Here is a 20,472-nt window from a genome sequence, read left to right as displayed (position 1 = left end):
TTCTTAACACTTATCATGTAGATTGGTCTCATAACATCTTTCAAGAACCACTCCCTCTCAGCTGAGATTTTGCTCTTTTGAACAGACCAGATGTCATTCATCAAGAAAAATATTATCTCAGAGGCACAACAGTGCCTGAGAGTGCCAGCATAAATTGAACGAGAAGGCTGAAATTCTAAGGGGTGTTATGTGTTAAAAAATTATGGAAAATCTTTACCAACTGTCATATATAGATCCCTTTTTCTTTCAAGGCTCTTATTGACAGGAAAGGAGTGTGTAGATAATCACAAGAGTATTCTTCAAGCATCATTTAGTTGGCAGTTCATTTTCCCTACTTTTCTTAATATCAGAAATCTCCATATTGATTTAAGCTCCACTGTTTCAATGGCTGAGAACAGTTAGATTCAAAGACATATTGGACTTGAAGATAGAAAGTCTTTATCTTACAGAGCTCTTCCTACAACAGTTTGAGATATTAAGTATCTACAATAGTTCCAGTGAAAAAATGGATTGATCATTTTCTTCATTAAACTTGTCCTATTTTTCTGAACACTTCTGCAAACTTATTTGTTAGGGGGTTTTTCGGTTTTTTTTTGAGGGGGGGCGATTGGGGTTTTTTTTGGTTTTTTTTTTGCTGTTGTTTGTTTGGTTTTGTTCTTTTGTGGGGTTTTTTGTGTGTTTTTTGTTTGGTGGTTTGTTTTTTTTTTGTTTGTTTGTTTGTTTTTTTTTTTTCATAAATGCACTGGACTGCCTGTGTTTAAATGTCTTCGAGACCTATTCAGTGTATTTACAAAATTGGTCTGGAAAAATGCATGACATAATTTCTACTAGCTGTTATGAAATCTAAGCAGTAAAACTCTAGTCAATAGAAATCGGACAGTGAGAAGTACTTGATGAGAAGATTCAATAGGAGAGAAGCAGTTATAAAAAATTTCTGTATTCATCTAGATATTTTTATTTACCATTTCATCATACTACCCAAACAAATTTTCAGACAGTAGTATGATACATTTTCCCTCGTGATATTTTTTTATAAAATAAGAAGAGACTTGGATACTACAATAGGTATCAAGTGTGTAAATTTTACCTAGACCACAACTACAAACCTGAAATCATATGCTTAGCTGTTACTGAATCTTAGAAACATTAATAATGAGGAGAGGAGAGGAGAGGAGAGGAGAGGAGAGGAGAGGAGAGGAGAGGAGAGGAGAGGAGAGGAGAGGAGAGGAGAGGAGAGGAGAGGAGAGGAGAGGAGAGGAGAGGAGAGGAGAGGAGAGAAGAGAAGAGAAGAGAAGAGAAGAGAAGAGAAGAGAAGAGAAGAGAAGAGAAGAGAAGAGAAGAGAAGAGAAGAGAAGAGAAGAGAAGAGAAGAGAAGAGAAGAGAAGAGAATATTTTCAGTTGGAAGGGACCTACAATGATCATCTAGTCCAACTGCCTGACCAATTTGGGGCTCACCAAAAGTTAGTTTGATAAGGGTGTTGTCCAAATGCCCCTTAAACACTGACAGGCCTGGGGCATCAGTCACCTCTCTAGGAATCCTGTTCCAGTGTTTCACCACACTGTCAATAAAGAAATGCTTCCTAATGTCCAGTTTAACGTCCCCTGGTGCAGATTTGAGCCATTCTCATGCATCCTGTCAATGGATACCAGGGACTGCTCAGCACCTCCCTATCCACTTTCACTCCTCAGGAAGCTGTAGAAAGTGGTGAGGTCACCCCTCAGCATCCTTTTCTCCAAACCAGACAGACCTGAAGTCAGACCTGAAGTCTTTGGCTGATCTTCATAGGACCTGCCTTCCAGAAGGCGGATCACCTCTATGAAATAAAGTAGATTTGTAATACTTTTTTTTTTTTTTTTTTTTTTTCATGCAACTACACCACATCTAAAGCTGCTGAATATCAAACTGAAGCAAAGACTTGTAAGAGTTCACAAAATATGCTTTCCTTTCATTGTTTTAGATAAGCAGACTGACTTTTAGTTATTTCTGGAAAAAGTTTAGCTATGTTGCCCTGTAATATTGTACTGCCATCGCTAGTAGCAGGCCACAAGTTTTGTATTAAGATTGCAAGTTATGAGGACTGAGGTTTGCCAGGCCTGTTCTGTTTGGGCTTTTTTTGACCTGTCTGAAGTATAGTTCAACTTGGCTTATCTGTAACAGTGGGTTTTCTAATTGACCAGATAACTATAGTTGACTTGTTTTACTTTTTTTAATCTTTGTATTGTAACAACATAGTTTCTGACTACTCAATGAAGGACTCACCATAACACCAAATATCAGACACGACCAGAATGAAACTACCAAACTTAGGACCCCTGAAGCATAAGAAGGGAGAGTATAACATCAGCAAAAAGGGTAGAAACTAAGTGTTCTTCCTGGTCACTCTTCCAGGGTAAACATTTGCAAGAGACTGGCTGAGCACTGGTCTGCTTGTGGGAGGTGGTGAGTGGCTGCCTTTGCATCACTTGTTCTTTTCCTTTTTTATAGATTCATAGAGTGGTTTTGGTTGGAAGGAACCTTTAAAGGTCATCTACTTCAGCCCCCCTGCCATGGGCAGGGCCATCTGACACTAGATTACGTTGCTCAAAGACCTGTCCAACTGGACCTCGAACACTTCTGTTGTGTTTTAAGCCCAGTGGTCAGCTGAGCACCACGCAACCATTTGTTCACTCCTTTCCCATCAGGGATAGGGAGAAGAAAATAAAACAAAAGGCTGGGGGATGCAGACTCTCCCATTATGATCATGGGCAAAACACACTCCATAAGGGAAGAAAAAGAATGTCAATTTAATTTAAACACCGCCATTACTTAATTTAGCAGTCAAATAGAGTAGTACAGTGAGAAATACAACCACATTTTAAAAACACCTTCCACCCACCCCTCTCTTCTTTCCTGGCTCAGCTTTGCTCCTGATTTCTCTACCTCCTCCCCTCCAGTGGTGCAGGGGTACAGGGGATAGGGATTGCAATTACTTCATCACTCATTGTCTCTGCTACTCCTTCCTCCTCAGAGGGGAGTACTCATCACATTCTTCCCCTGATCCAACATGGAGTCCTTCTTACAGGACACAGTTCTCCACAAGACAAAAGATATACAGAGAAATACCGCAATGGTTACAGACAGCCCCGTGCTTCCCGTGAACAAAGCCACAAAGGAAAAAAGTTCCCACACTGCCATGCCGGACCTGACGTCAGCATGGTATGAATAACCTGGCTGGAGATCCCTTCCCCCTCTCTGCTGGGGAAACTTAACCCTATCCTAGCTGAACCAGGACACCCCATCACACACAAACCCAACACAACTTCCATTGATGGGGAAAACTCAACTTCTCTAGGAAATCTGTTTCAGTGTTTCACCACCTTCATCATAATAAATTTCATCCTTATGTACAATCTAAAACTTCAGTTTAAGAGCATTGTCCCTTGGCCTGTCACTATAGGACTGGTAAAAATGCTTTATTTCTTACAAGCCCCCTTTAAGTATTGGAAGGTGGTCGTAAGGTCTCCCCAGAGCCTTTTCTTCTGAAGGCTGAACCTATCCAACTCTTTTAGACTTCCATCATAGGAGAGGTGTTCCAGTGCTCTGATCATTTTTAGCCCTCCTCTGGACCTTGCTCAAAAAGGTCCATAACTTTGTCATACTAGGGACCCCAGAGCTGGATGCAGTACTCCAGGTGGGGTCTCATGAGAGAAGACTAGAGGGAGAGAGTCACCTCCCTCAACCTGATGGCTACACTTCTCTTGATGCAGCCCAGGGTGCGACTGGCTTTCTAGGCTGAAAACTCACATTGCTGTCTCATGTTGAGTTTCTCACCAACCAACACCCCCAAGTGTTTCTCTGCAGGGCTGCTCTCAATCCACTCATCACCCAACCTTTATTTGGGCTTGGGTTATTGCCCTGACCCCTGTGCAGGACCTTGGACATGGCCTTGTTGAATTTCATGAAGTTTGCACAGGCCAACCTCTCAAGCCTGTCCAAGGCCTTCTAGATGGCATCCCTTCCCTCCAGTGTATTGACTGCATCACACAGTTTAGTGTTGTTGGCAAACTTGCTGAGGGTGCACTCAATCCCACTGTCTGTGTTGCCAAAAAAGGTGTTAAACTGATCTTCTACTGGAGGGTGGTTCTTCATTCTCCCAGTCCCTGCCTTTGCATTCTGAATTCTTAGGCAGCATTGCCCGTGAAGACTGATGTAAATGTAATCTCAGCCTTCTCCACATCCTGGGTAATCTGATCTCCCTTTTCCTTCTGGAGAGGGCCCACATTTTCCCTAGTCTTCCTTTTATCACCAACGTATCTACAGAAGCTTTTCTTGTTGCCCTGATGTCCCTGGCCAGATTGAATTCTCTCAGGGTTTTGGCTCTCCTAACCAGAACCCTGGCGGCTCAGACAATTTCTCAGTATTCCGCCCAGGCTATCTGTCCTTGCTTCCACCCTCTGTAGTCTTCCTTTTTGTGTTTGAGCTTGTCCAGGAGCTCCTTGTTCATTCATGCATGCCTCCTGACATTTTTGAGTGACTTCTTTGTTGAGGTGCGTTGCACCTGAACTTGGAGGAGGTGATCTTTGTATATCAACCATCATTCTTTGGTCCCTTTTCCCTCCAAGGCTTTGTCCCATGCTACTCTGCCAAGTAGATCACTGAAGAGGCCAAAATCTTCTCTCCTGCAGTCCAGGGTGCCAAGCTTGCTGTCTGCCGTCCTCACTGTCCTAAGGATCTGTAGAGCTCCACCATTTCATGGTCACTACAGCCAAGGCTGCCCTTTAGCTTCACCTTCCCCACCAGCCTCAACTTTTTGGTGAGAACAAGGTCCAGCATTGCACGTCTCCTCATTTGCTCCTCTATCACTTGGAGAAGGAAGTTATCATCAACACATTCCAGGAACGTCCTGGAATGCTTGTGCCCTGCTACTGTCCCTCCAAAAGATATTGGGTTGATTGAATTTCTCCATGAGGACCAGGGTTTGTGAATGTGAGGCTGCTCCTATCTGTCTATAGAGGGCCTCATCTGCTCCGTCTTCCTGTTTGAGTGGCCTGTAACAGACCCTCAATATAACTTCACCTGTCCCTGCCCTACCTTTAATCCTGTCCCATAAGTTCTTGGTTGGTTTCTCACCCATCCCCAGGCAGAGCACCATACACTCCAGCTGGTCAGTGACATAGAGGGTAAAACCCCCCTCCTCGTCTCCCCCGCCTGTCCTTCTTAAAGGGCCTGTATCTTTTCATTCCAACACTACAGACATAGGATCCATCCCATCATGTCTCCATGATGCCAAGAATATTATAGCCCTGCAGACATGTGCAAGTGTCTAACTCCTCTTGTTTGTTCCCCATTTAAGGCATTTAAGTTGGGCCCCTGATGAAGCTGCTTTACGGGCTGTAATTCCTTTGACCTGTGATCCCTTTCCAGGCTCTGTGTTTTTGCTGGTACTGGCATCAAACTGGTAGGAGTGAGACGGATTGAGGTTCTCCTCTCCTGATAACTTTAAAGACCTCTTCACCAGCTCATGACTGAAGATGCTGTACCCCTTCTTTGACAGATGTACCCTATCAGCCCCTAGTAGACCAGGTTCCTGAAAGCAAGTCCCATGGTCTAAGTAGCCGAACCCCTGGCTGTGGCACCAGTCCTGTAACCATCTGATGGTTCACCATCTTTGACTGGCCCTTTCAAATCCTTCCCTTTGACAGTGAGGATTGATGAGAAAACTACGTGCTCACCAGAGTCCCTTACCACTGCTTCCAGGCATCTGTAATCCTTTTTGATACTCCTCAGACTGATCCTGGCTGTCTCGGTGTCCACATGGAACAACAGCAATGGACTGTAGTCAGTGGAATGGATGAGGCTCAGAAGTCTCTTGGTGATGTCCCTGATACGAGACCCTGGTAAGTAGCACACCTCTCTAGAGAGTATCAGGTTGGCAGATGGGTGTCTGGACAGGAAAGCAAACTTCTATTTTTAATAAAATGAATGACATTTTTTTATCCTGGGCCCAATCTGTGACAAATCATTAATGAAATTAACCAATTGAAGGCTGCATTTCTCTGCATTCTCAAATACATAGACATGTGGTAGCCATATCTAGAGGGTAAAAAAAAAAAAAAAAAAAAAAAGCAAACCCAAAACCAAAATCAAATGAAAACTAACATACAAAACCTCCCCAAAAAGTCACCTTTTTCTGGAGGCAAAATTGGTTGCATGACTTTTCACAGTAAAATGAAGAAAACTATACATTAATGAGGGAAACTATAAATATATGATTAATTTGAAGCATGAATGAAATATTTAAAATATTTTCAAATATATTTTCTTTTTATTAGCTATGCTGTTATATTTCTCTGTTTTCAAGAGGTCAGATGCTTCATAAGGATACAAACTGATTACATGTATAAAATAGGACTTTTAAGAACTCTTCTCATTTTAAAGTTACTCAACTTTTCTGTAATCAAGAAAAAAGAAAGATCAATAAACATATCTCTAAGGAAATTTCAAAAGTTTATGAGAAAACTAATTTCTCAGAACTTAATACAGTTATTCAAAATGTGCCTGTGTCAATCCAGTAATAATTAAATGTGAATTAATTGATTTAAAATAAGTTTATTACATATTATTAGATTTTATTGTAATTAAATAATACATTTTTAAATCCCTGTTAACTTAGCACTGTGTTTATTATAGACACACTGAACTAATTACCTGACCCACATGAATCTGTGCAGCAACCTTAAAAAGGTCACAAAGGTCTTCACATGGAAATGTTTATTATGCTAACTGGTTACCAAAACTGGAATGAATTTTACTTTAAAAGCAGCGGTGATTAATTAATTCTGATGTTTCAATTTTTGTGCTTTTTTCTTAACTGTGCTTCAGTAGAAAAATACAAAGCTATTGGCATTAAAAGACTAATTAGTGAAAACTCCACATCTATTTTCTCTTAATTTGACTGTTTTGTCCTTTCTTGTTTAAAGATGATTCAAATTTAAATATACAGATTTTGGATGTTAGAAGTGTAAAACTTCTTGTTTATAAATTCTTGTTTCCCACAACCTATTAACATATGCTGTATATTGTTATTGACTCTTGCGTATTCACATTTTTTATATAGCAAATCAAAATTCAGGAATTGTAACTATGCATTTGATTTAAATAGTCACAGTTCACATTTAAGGCTTTGTCAATTAAATCATGCAGGCAAAAGACTAGATCAAAATATTAAATCATGCAAAATATGTATTTAATATTTATTATACTAAATTGCCACAAAGTACAGTCTCAAGTACAAAACCACTGACTGACTTGGGAGTCAGATAAGCATAATTAGAAAGAAGCATTACTTAACAGTCAAGAACCTAGCTATGTTGACAGGATAACTCTGTAAAGACCTTCAGGAGCGCGTTTATTTTCCTTGCTTACATAGAGACTACAGCTGTTTATTTTAATGGCTGGATGATTCATATTTGTGCTGCCTGGTTTAGACATTTTATGCACTGAGTAAAGGTGTCATGTAAGTCATGAGTTAAACAAGGTCACCCAGGAGTTTCCACCTAGTTCCAGCAATTAATAGTCATCTACCTTTGGAACATAGGAACAGATAAATATAGCATAAGTCTACACGAGTATTTTGGGCTCAGGAGTACACTTCTGAGGCAAATCTGGCAGTCATTCCCACTGACCATGCTTTTGTACACCTTGTGGGGTGGTCTTCAGTGTTAGAACTGCATTCCTTCCTAAAGTAAAAGGTAGCACCAGCTTCTAATGAGCACTCAGCTCAGGAGACCATTCTGGAGCCAGTTAGAATTAACTCCCTAGAAATACATACACTGTGCATGTCAGGTCCTCAGCACTAGCTGTTTTACCCTAATGATCTTAATTTGCCTGAATTATTTGATGATATAGACATAATCACATTAGTGCAGTTTGTAATTGTTCCAAGGTTAGATAAATTACACCTGTATAAGTTACTATGTTTCTCATACTAATATAGTTGACTAAAAATTTAAAGATAAATAAAATTTCCATTCTCTGTGGTTCTCATTATGGGTTTCCAGATAATGGGTTTGAGAAATATGTAAGTACAGAATGACTGTGTTGGGGCTTGCTCCATTGTATATTTTCATGACTACCTCATGAAAATTCGAGGGAAAACAGAGGATCCTTTTCACTGTGTCAGAGAAAGGAGCCGAGTCTCTGTTGTGTGTAGATGGAAGTATTCTGGGTCTGGAAAAACAGGATTTAAGGGACCAAATTCTGACTGAAGAAGTCCAACTACAGTTGAAATTGTATCTGGATGTCAGACAGTCTCGTCATCTTTCCTAAAATAATTCTGGTAATAAGATATTTTCCAACTGTTGCAATCACTTTACAGAAAGAAAATTAATTAAATCGAGTACAAAACAAAACAAATCCATGCCTAAAGTAAGATTATATGCTAGTAGTCCCACTTTTTATCTGTCTTCTCTAACTCCTGGAAAACACTTCTTCTCCTGTTTTCATGTGATTTAATGGAACTGCATAGACTGAAGTTTCTTCCATATTGATTGACCTGGCATTAATGCACAAATTGTGTTTTCATGTGCTTTCAGCTTTGTTTCAACTAAACTTTTTTCCTATCTTCCACTATTTGTCTCAGTAGGAATTTTGTACATAACGTGTCACTACCAAGCAAAGCATCATAAGAGGCGAATACTGTTGTTAACCTCAAAGGACTGTAGGCCCATTGAAACATTCTAATGTTATTTTTGGACCATCTTAACTAGAACTTGAGAATAGACAAAGTAAGATCTGAAAAAGGAACTGAACTTTTCCCACAGCAGCCATCTAGTCAGTACCAGTTGCGTGGCTGCAAGTCTGAGGTAGCTTGTATGCAGTGTCAATAAAATCTCAAAATCCTTTTTGTTTTTACCCTATCACAAGGTGAATGTGAAAACCGTTGTGCTTAATTCTTGCTGACAAATACTTTCACACGTATTGGCAAACAGTCAGCTACAGTTGAATAGAACAAAGCAGCTGCTTTGCAAAGCTCAGCCAAAAGCCAATAACTGTTAGTCTTCTTTCTCCTCTGCAGCTCACTAAGGCATTGTGTTAAAAAGTCAGACACATATTTCAGATGCCCAAAAGAGACACTCCTGCATTACCATTTTTTTGTCTGTACATGCTCATGGAAGAAGATCAGTTATTCCCCAGGTACAGAATGATTGCGTGATCTGTTCACTGAAGAGTCTGGGAAGTCCTGGTGGGGTCCTGCTCTGAAACTGTTACACTCTGCATGATGATAATAAACTTGTCTTGGAGCCATAGACTTTGTTCCTACCAGTCAGAGATTGTCCTTCCTTCACCCTGGATGTCTCTCATACCCAAAAAGTGTCAGCAGAACTGTAATACACTAAATAAAACAAAACTGCATCTCTTTCATAGGATCCCTGTCACTTCTCTGACAAAATCAAACCCTGTGTAGTCATCATAAAAACAAGTATTAGAATTGGCCATTAATGATTTTGGGGAAGATAGCAGAAATCATTCTTGAACTTTCATGAAACTAAGACACAAAGTCTTCCTCAAATTGTAAGCTAGTATAATACACGGCTTAAGCTGTGGGCCTACATATGGCATGTCTGGACTTCCAAAGACCTGACTTTGTCTTGTTTAGGCACCTGCTTGACAGGATCCCTTGGGAGATGGTCCTGAAGGGTAGAGGTGTCCAGGAAGGCTGGGCACTCTTTAAGAAGGAAGTGTTAATGGCTCAGGAGCAGGCTGTCCCCAGGTGCTGTAAGAGAAGCTGGCGACAGAGAAGACCACCCTGGCTGAACAGGGAGCTTTGGCTGCAACTCAGGGAGAAAAGGAGAGTTTATGGCTTTTGGGAGAAGGGGCTAGACACTCGCAATGATTACAGAGATGCTGTGAGGCTGTGCAGGGCAGAAAACAGGAGGTCTAAAGCACAGCTAGAAATTAACCGGGCTTCAACAATCAAGGATAAGGAGAAAAGTTTCTATAAGTATGTCAACAGCAAAAGAAGGACCACAGAGAGTCTCCATCCCCTGCTAGATGCAGGACGAAACATATAACAAGTGAAGAGGAAAAGGCTGAGGTGCTTAATGCCTTCTTCGCCTCAGTCTTTAATCACAGGACCAGTTGTACTGAGGGAATCCAGCCTCCTCAGCCAGAAGACAGAGACTGGGAGAACAACCCCCCTGGAATCCAGGAGGAGACAGTGACCTGCTGCATCACACAGACACACACAAGTCTATAGGACAGGATGAGATACACCTGAGGGTGCTGAAGGAGCTGGCTGGAGTGCTCGCCAAGCCGCTTTCCATCATTTACCAGCAGTCCTGGCTGATCGGGGAGGTCCCAGCAGATTGGAAACAGGCCAGTGTGACGCCCAACTATAAGAAGGGTCGGAAGGATGATCCAGGAAATTGACACCAGTGACTAGGTGCCTGAGAAGCTGATGAAGCAGCTCATCCTGAGTACTATCACACAACAAATGTGGGACAACCAGATGATCAGGCCCAGTCAGCATGGGTTTGTGAAAGGCAGGTCCTGCCTGACAAACACGATCTCCTTCTATGACAGGGCGACTTGCTTATTGGTTGAGGGAAAGGCTGTGGATGTTGTTTACCTTGACTTTAGTAAGGCTTTTGACACCTTTTCCCACAACATTCTCCTGTGGTGAAACTGGCTGTTCATGGCTTAGATGGGCAAATGCTTCACTGGTTAAAAACTGTCTGGATGGCCAGGCCCAAAGAGTTGTGGTGAATGGAGTTAAATCCAGTTGGTGGCCAGTCACGAGTAATGTCCTCTAGGGCTTGGTTTTGGGGCCACTCCTGTTGAACATCTTTATTGATGATCTAGACGAGGGGATCGAGTGCACCCTCAGTCAGTTTGCAGATGACCCCAAGTTGGGTGGGAGTGTTGATCTGCTCGAGGGTAGGGAGGCTCTGCAGAGAGACCTGGACAGGCTGGAGACATGGGCTGAGGCCAACTGGAGGAGTTTCCATAAGGCCAAATGCCGGGGGCTGCCCTTGGGCCACAACAACCCCCAGCAGCGCTACAGGCTTGGGGAGGAGTGGCTGGAGAGCTGCCAGTCACAGAGGGACCTGGGGGGGTTGACTGACAGCCAGCTGAACAGGAGCCAGCAGTGTGCCCAGGTGGCCAAGAAGGCCAATGGCATCCTGGCTTGTGTCAGCAATAGTGTGGCCAGCAGGGACAGGGAAGGGATCTTACCCCTGTCCTCGGCACTGGTGAGGCCGCCCCTCGATTCCTGTGTTCAGTTTTGGGCCCCTCACTACAAAAAGGACATTGAATGACTCGAGCGTGTCCAGAGAAGGGCAACGGAGCTGGTGCAGGGTCTGGAGCACAGGTCGTACGAGGAGCGGCTGAGGGAACTGGGGGTGTTTAGTCTGGAGAAGAGGAGGCTGAGGGGAGCCCTCATCGCCCTCTACAGCTCCCTGAAAGGAGGTTGCAGAGAGCTGGGGATGAGTCTCTTTAACCAAGTAACAAGCGACAGGACAAGAGGGAATGGCCTCCAACTGCATTAGGGAAGGTTTAGACTGGATATTAAGAAGCATTTCTTTACAGAACGGGTTGTTAGGTGTTGGAATGGGCTGCCCAGGGAGGTGGTGGAGTCCCCATCCCTGGAGGTGGTTAAGAGTTGGGTTGACATAGCGCTGAGGGATATGGTGTAGTTGGGAACTGTCAGTGTTAGGTTAATGGTTGGACTGGATGATCTACAAGGTCTTTTTCATCCTTGATGATTCTGTGATTCTACAATGTTTATTGATTTCTAGACACAGAATTCTATGACAATTCTCTGCTCTACGTGATTAAAAATCAATTATATAAATTTAGCTTAATGTTTGAAAATTACAGGTATTAATAAGTCTTCACTAAAGAGACTAGCAATTGACTTCGTATTCTTTCTCAGAAAAAACCCCAACAACTCAAACTATTTTTTGGCATATGTTCCTGACTAATAAAGAAATGGGATTTGGGCTTTGAAAAGTGTCAAAAAACTCTTTGTGTTATAATCCCTTTCTCATTAACTAATGGCTTTTGGTTATGCTCTTTAGGATGCATCTTCTTGCATCTTTGTTGGAAAACACAGCTAGTGGATTATAACCAAGAAGTCCTATTTAGGTTTCGTTTTGTTTTTTACTTCAGGCAATCTAGTCTGTTAAGGTGGTGGTTAGATTGGGACTGAAGTTGCATCATCTGTACATCTGGGATTGTGGCTTTAGCAGAAATCTTTAAAGGACATAATTTTAAATTGCTACATGAACACATAGAGCCTGAATCTCAAACATGAACAAGCATTACTAAAACTCTTAAAGAGAAATAAAGATATCAAATTCTGTAAGAATATTTTTTTCTTCTGATGTTAAGAAGTAACATAAAGGAAATAATTCAAATATCCGGAGATTCTAGTAACAGGTCAACAAAATTACAGCCATGAACTACACAGCTCTGAAGGATTCCTTCAAAATGTTCTTAGTTTTGAAATTATTTCATTTGCATTTAAACAAATAAACCACTTTATAATCAGTCTCAATATTTTCTGAAAAGTGGTGTCATAAGAAAGGAGCAAAATCCAGAGTCTCAGCTTTGCTGCAAATCATTCATCAACCTTTTCATGCTTTCAGAAATTAATCCTGACACAATGTTTCCTATCTTTTTCTAAAAGTCTTCAAGTTGTATTCAGCTGATATTTCTGATTTCCAGTAAAGTATCTTCATTCAGGTGCTATCTTATCTCTCTATAGTCAGCTGTGTTCTGTTTAGCAACCAATGATAAACACTGTACTGGTAGATAAGTTCAAGCTATTCTGGAGATATAAGGGCAATAGCAAGCTACTCACACAGGACTTGATTTCACTTAAATACACACACACACACAGAGTTCATTCCATGACTTGAACTAGAGGAAAAATGGATCAGTATCCAATTCCATTTGGCCTTCTTTTTTAGTAGTTAATAATGTTATATTTTAGTACTTTCAAAATCTATGAAGATTTAAAGGGAAGGGAAGGGGAAGGGAAGGGGAGGGGAAGGGAGGGGAGGGGAGAAGCTTTCTATCAAAATAAACTTTCCTTAAGAATCATGACAACACTGGTTTCATAAGAATTATTCTAATGTTTCCCAATTTTCTTATTTAATTTCTCTAAACTTACCTTTTTTTTTTTTTTTTTTTTTTTTTTTTTTCCCTCCAGACACCTTGTTACACTTTCAGTAACAATAAGATTCAGTGGTACATTTTAGCTTCTTTTCTTCCATACAACATTTATTCCTTAAAGGTATGTAACTTTTCAAATGAGGTGGATTTTAAAAGTTTCTAGAAACAGCAAAAGTTGGTGGGAATGTAATTTTCTCTTTCTTTCCTTTTTTCAAGGTCAGTAGTGGGCTTTGCTCAGATTTTCCCCTAACTGAAGAAAGTAACTTGAGATTCCTTATAGCCTTAAATGAGATCTCCAGGATCAGTTAATTAAAACCCACTTGTCTCCTTGTGTAGTTTCACTGATCATTAAAGCTGGAGTATCAGGCAGAAGAAAATTAAGTGGACTGTTCACATCTCTTGATTAATAAGGAAAAGAATGTAACTTTTTGACATAATATTTTTATTTAGAATTGATTTTTTTCTGCACTTCATCCACAATCCCCAGCAGTGCTACAGGCTTGGGGAGGAGTGGCTGGAGAGCTGCCAGTCACAGAGGGACCTGGGGGGGTTGATTGACAGCCGGCTGAACAGGAGCCAGCAGTGTGCCCAGGGGGCCAAGAAGGCCAATGGCATCCTGGCTTGTGTCAGCAATAGCGTGGCCAGCAGGGACAAATAAGGGATCTCACCCCTGTCCTCGGCGGCACTGGTGAGGCCGCCCCTCGATTCCTGTGTTCAGTTTTGGGCCCCTCACTACAAAAAGGACATTGAATGACTCGAGCGTGTCCAGAGAAGGGCAACGGAGCTGGTGCAGGGTCTGGAGCACAGGTCGTACGAGGAGCGGCTGAGGGAACTGGGGGTGTTTAGTCTGGAGAAGAGGAGGCTGAGGGGAGACCTCATCGCCCTCTACAGCTCCCTGAAAGGAGGTTGCAGAGAGCTGGGGACGAGTCTCTTTAACCAAGTAACAAGTGATAGGACAAGAGGTAATGGCCTCAGGTTGTGCCAGGGAAGGTTTAGACTGGATATTAGGAAGCATTTCTTTACAGAACGGGTTGTTAGGTGTTGGAATGGGCTGCCCAGGGAGGTGGTGGAGTCCCCATCCCTGGAGGTGTTTAAGAGCTGCATTGACATAACGCTGAGGGATATGGTGTAGTTGGGAACTGTCAGTCTTAGGTTAATGGTTGAACTAGATGATCTACAACGTCTTCTCCAACCTTGATTATTCTGTGATACTGTGATTCTGTGTGATGTATTTAGTTTTGTTAACATATTTGGTGGCCTGGAAAGCAGGATATAAGAAGAAGAATGTCACAAGAAGAATATAATTTATTTGCTTTTATATTTAGATGGTAGGTGTATAATTATGCACCACTCAGTTTACAATATTCTAAATTTCTGTCTCAAAGCATTTTGGATATTCTTTGCCCAAAGTCACAAACTATTTTATAAGATTTGTTGAATGGAGTCACATGCTTTGCCTTTGTGATTAGTCTACCTTGTCACATTGGTTTATTTCACCTATTCATCCCAAAATGCATCACAATAATATCTATCCTTTCTTTTACGTAAACTCAAAAAGCCAAAAAACAGACTGTGTCATTCTCATGGCAGGAAGGGTGTAGCAGTTGTAGCGTGAGCATGGACGTTTGCTAGCCGCTGGCGTGGCGGCCACTGGTGCAGCTGGCTGGGGTCATGGCAAGACTGACCTGCATCATCACCTATCCCACTGAAAGGTGCCATTATTTCCAATGGCCTTGTTCTTCTGCACAGGACACACACTGCTCGCCCTGTTGTAAAAACCCAGAATCGACTTTCTGCTTTAGTCCAGCCTTTTTTTTTGTTCTTGTTTTTGTTTCTATACTAAAGCACCAAAATGCATCACTTCTTAGAAAACATAAATAAAATTTAACTTTAAAAAAACCCCTGTATTGAATTTTTCCTAATTCAGACCAGTAAGTCCATCAGAATTGCTAAGCTTATTTCCAGCTGCCAAGGAAGTTCACCTTTCTTTGCCAACCTTAAAGGGAATCATGAATCATAACAGTAGCCTAAAACACTTAAAAGTCTCAAAACTAAGCCAGTGGAATATTAAAACACAATAAGCAATGGAATCAGCAATACATTGAACACTCAAGTTACAGAAAAAATAAACCTATTAGCCCAAACAAATTTTTATTACATTAAAAATAAAGGGGGGGAAAAAAAAGAGGCTTTTTATTACAGTTTAAAGAATAGTACTAAAATGGACACCGTAAAGAAGTGCCTATTTGAGAGAAGGCTGTAATCAGACTAGTAACTTCTTCAAAGAGAAGTTGGTGTAGGAAATACATTGATAAAGTCCAAATAGAATACTTTAAAGGTAATTTCTCTCTCCTCACATATACATAGAAAGGTCAGGTGTAATGGGACTCTCAGTGAATATTTGATTTCCCATGTCATATATTATCTAAATAAACAGATCTGACAATGACACTAAGAAAAGGGCTCTAAATCTCAGTGCTAAGACCTATCAAGCAGGTTTGAAAGGTGAATGTTTTTCTCTGGAAGAAATTAATAAAAGAGAGAATTAAGTCCACTCCCCATTTAAAATGTGCTGCTGTGATTCTCCCCTGTTCTGAAATTTACTTGAAGAAAAAAGGAGAATCATCTTCAAAAGAAAATCAAATTATTATTTTTTCCTTTTCAACAAAAATAAACAAAACCAAAGCTTACCTATGAGTAGAAAAAAGAGGAAAAAGGAAGACCAATTTGATCAGAAGAATATCACTGATGACAAGAACAAATATTTAATGTTGGTGTTTTGATTCATTAACCTTTCTGAGCCTTGCAACATGTATGTATTCCTGGATTTAAATCCTGGACGTACAGGATTTATGTACCACAGATATAAAAATGTCACAGAATGACATCCTTGAAGCACCTACTAACCCACCAATTTTTGTATATCAAGCCCTACGATTCACTGATTACTTTGTCATGTAATTTTCTAAATAAATCTTTATGTTCTTTTCTTTAAATTTTATACAGTGATTTTTCTTTATTTGGACCTTTAGGGGTCCATTTAGATTCTTGAAAGAAGAGGAGAGAATAGAAGGAAGTAAGAGGAGAACATAAATTCTGGTTTGCTACAGTTGTATGTTATTGAAGAAATTATACAGCCTAAGAACGTACAGGAACACTTTTTAATGAAAAGAACCCTCTTTCACATTTGAAATTATACAGATTTATGGCAATACAATCCCTGAACAGTTTTTTGTGTTTTTTTTTTTTTTTTAGTTTTCTGCTTCTGTTTGTGTTTTCAATAGTATAAAATGTAATACATAATTCCACCTACATTCTATGATTGCATAGCATGACAAAATGTAAAAAAATATTCTCCTATTTCTAAGCATCTTTTTAATTGAAATAGTTACAGAAAATTATTTAATTTCCAGGATGTTGTAACTGCTTCAGGATCACTTATCAGGTTTGAATAAATAAATAAATAAATAAATAAATAAATAAATAAGTATTTTGAAGTCTTTCAGTAAAAAGCAATTACAGGTAAAGATTAGCAACTTCATTTTGATAGAATCCCTAAAGAAGCTTTTAATGTTTGCATGGCAACATTATTTTTCTCATAGCAATGATAAAGAATGACAGTAGTACTTTATAACAGACAAAAGTGTGTTAAAGTGGAAGAATATATACATATATCTCAAGAGAGAGATATTTATAATGCTATTTAATCATTTTAATTTTGTCAGAGCTTCAAAATATTGCAGACCAGATGTGAGAGGGAATTTAGATGGTTGTAGGTTGCTTCTGTTGTTGTTCTATCTCTTCTGCTTATAGGCTGATGCCAACATGGATGCTCTAAATTAGGAAGCTGTAATAGGAATGTATATTACACTGTTTTGGTTAGTCAATCATACCAGTAAGTATGATAAGTAGGACAGTGTAGGATTATGTCACAGCTGGAGATATAATTACTGTATAAATTACTCTTTAATAACTGCTGTGCTATGTATTAGGGAACATGTCTCTCAGTTTTATCAATTAACATATTGAAAACAACTCCCAGCAAATTCAGCTATGTAACTGAAGAGACAAAGTATTGCTTTTGTTATTTTTACATTGTTCTATCCAAACACATATTTTTCATTAATGAAGTTTTATACATTTCTAGTGGAACAAAAAAATATCAATCTCATATGACTATAAACATTTCTGGCCCACAAAATGAGAACATATTGCATTCCCTTAACCTTCTACCTTTCAAAAATTCTTAACATGAAAAGAAACATGCTTCTACCCCAAAATGACATTCTCCTGGCTAGCAGTTGTAGAGTCACCTTACTCAATACTTAGATCATCTTCTGTAAGCATTAATATCTCAAGTGTCCTGAATTTCAAGTCAGATGAAAACAAATGTCAGTACTAGCAAAGCACTAACTAGATCACATCTTTTCTTTTCTTTTTTTTTTTTTTTTTTACCTGACAAACACTGCCCTTCCATCCTTTCCTGGTTTTTTCCCCCATCTTTGATGAAATATCCCATTTTAGTTTCTGAAGACTTAATTCTGTAAGCAATTCAGTCTATTCACGATCCAGTAAATGTCCACGAGCAATTGTTTAACTTAATTTAAATCATTATGAGCTTAAAAAATGAAATACTTGTCTACATGTTTTCTTGGTCTAATGCTTAGCACTTCAAAGGATCAACAAGATTTTTTTGCCACTAAGCCACTCTTAGTTAGGGGAGAGACTTAACTTTAAAGAAGACATCTAAACCAGATCACATTAACTTTGTGGAGAAGCTGTGCATTTCCTCCACTAACTCTAAAGCTGCCCTGAGATGACTAGCTTCCATGTCTCAAGCATGTCTCACATGCAGATATCTAATGCAATTTGGTATTCCATAAGGTACTCAAGCTTGTCGCCAGCTGCTACATCAGAACCACATGGACCTTCCATAGATCCTCAGCTATATATGTCACCTTTGAGATATTCTTGATTGCTTCTAAAGACCTGGTTATGGACAACTGAACTGGGCTCCAGCTTCTTGTATGACGAAAGTTCCCTGCCTGCATTGCACAGAAGACTTTTAGGTTAAGAAGGAATTTAACTAGCAGGTTTTATATACCTCAACAAATGAGAAACCCTTGACTGTGGCTGTTTGGATGAAATTTTATATTGGGTTTAGATATCTGAGGTGGGAACATTTGCTCCATCATTGTTGACGTAAAAGCACCATTTTTTCCCATTATTTATAACAGAAGAATGGATGGATTCTGATGTAAACAGCTATCTTATAGGTATCTATTTTGGTACTGAGATGCTTACATATGAATGTTTAGTGTTTTCTCAGATGGTCTAGAGTATTCCAGGTGGCCTCTACCTGCCAATCTCCCATAGATCCTAGGTCATACATGCTAGTACTTCTTATATGTCTCACATTCTCCCCCAAGGGATCACAAATGAAAATGTGTAGTTTTATTTCAGTAACTGCAACCCACTCCAAAAGCCAGATAAGCAGGAGACTACCACAGTGCCAAAAATAAAGGATGACAGCAGTCATGTGGTTTGTTTTTTTTTTTGTTTTTTTTTTTTTTTATATGGTTTGTTTGTTTGCTTCAACCAGAGTCATTTGGAGTAAATTCTGGTATATCAGGGACTAAAGGTATACAGGAAATATAAATATTCCAGTTAAAAACAAAAATAGTAATGAACAAAAAAAATGCAAAAGTGTTACAGAACCTCACAGACCACTACAGGAAAACCTCAGCAGTTAAGTAGCAAAAGTGAAAGAGCATCAATATACTTATTTTTCTCACTTTCTGTATACATAACGGTTTCTTGAATCAGTATCAGATTATACGCTTAGAAAAGTTGGGTTGGGGATTCTTAAAATATAATTATGTAATCAAGTAGATCTTATTATTTCCAGGTACAAATGCCTGGATGGATTCTCTGAAGTAGAAGAAAATGCAAGCTAGGAGCCAGAACACTGAAGAAATAGCTATAGAAAAATACAAAAGGCTGAGGAGAAAGCCCAAGATTAATTTATGCTTTATTGCTGTTACTAGAGCACCAATTGAAGTCCCAGAGAGGCTAAGGTTTAACAACCATGTGCAGATCTGAACCAGACTAGTTACTGTGTACTAGAATAAGAATGATGGAAAGAAACCTTTGGGAATTTAACATTTTCAGCCTTCAACTGAAGTTTGTCCATCTCTCTCTTGTAATGTCAGTAATCCTGGTTAATGACCGTAGTGCATGAATTTTTAAAATCCTGGTCTGTGCCAATAAACAGTTGTTCAAAGAGTTCTAGAATTGGTTTTAGAAGATTTCCACAGCTTTCTTGAAATAAATAGAAATCGTCTAAACATAATCTAGTTTATAAAGTCATGTAAAAAGTATCAAAATTAATTGTCAGCATGTCCATCTCTGCATCAGCTAGAAATCAATAAACTGAAACAAATCAAATATGAATTACTTTTTTCTTAAATATAAACAAATGAACAAACAAACAAAAACCCACCAAAACAACCCACAAACTTTTTCTTTCCTTCTAAACTCAGTGTTTTGTTTAGAAAGTGGATGTATGGAACAGTAATTATCACTATTGTTATTCATAGTTTTTTTTAGGAAACACAGATGACCTTTGCAGCATACTAGGAATGGATGGAATGCCATATCTTTTTCATCACATATTTGAAGATTTGCCTGGAATGATAAAATCCAGTCATAGACTGACACCGAAAGTAGACTGTAACTTTAGTAGTCAATGATAAAATCTGATCGTTGTAATATAGACTTCTACTCTAGACTTCTACTCATACATACAGATAAGGGTGTTGTGCTTTCTTCTTTTTCCTTTTTTTTTTTTTTTTTTCAGTAACATATTGAGTGTCCTGTCAAAAAAGATATGTCTTGACTGATAAAATGTCAAGATTTCTATATTTTTTTCCTGAAAATATCAGATTTATTTGAAGGATGGGCAGTGTTATATCAGACCAAGTAATGTTTTCTAAACTCTGTTAATAGTTCTTGATATCTCTAATTTATCCAGGAAGCACTAACCCAAAGAACTAAAAGACTGAAGAAATTAGATACAGTTATAATATTATCATAACTCTTAGTATAGGTCTTATTTTTTAAGACTTCTTCTTAGAAATAGTAAATACTTTCAAAAGCATAGCATGGTATTTGCAAGTCTGGGTTTGAGGCTGGTTTTGTTTTGTTTTGCTTTTTTTTTTTCCTTTTTTTTTTTTTTTTCCAATGATTGAAATAGAAGTGAGAAAAATTGCTGATTTGTGGGGAAAAAAACCCACAACTTTGCTTTTGGAAAG

Source organism: Athene noctua, chromosome 1 (genome assembly GCF_965140245.1).
Source record: "Athene noctua chromosome 1, bAthNoc1.hap1.1, whole genome shotgun sequence".
NCBI classification, from domain to species: Eukaryota; Metazoa; Chordata; class Aves; order Strigiformes; family Strigidae; genus Athene; species Athene noctua.
The sequence above is the reverse complement of the archived record's forward strand: the minus strand, read 5'-3'. Positions refer to the sequence as shown.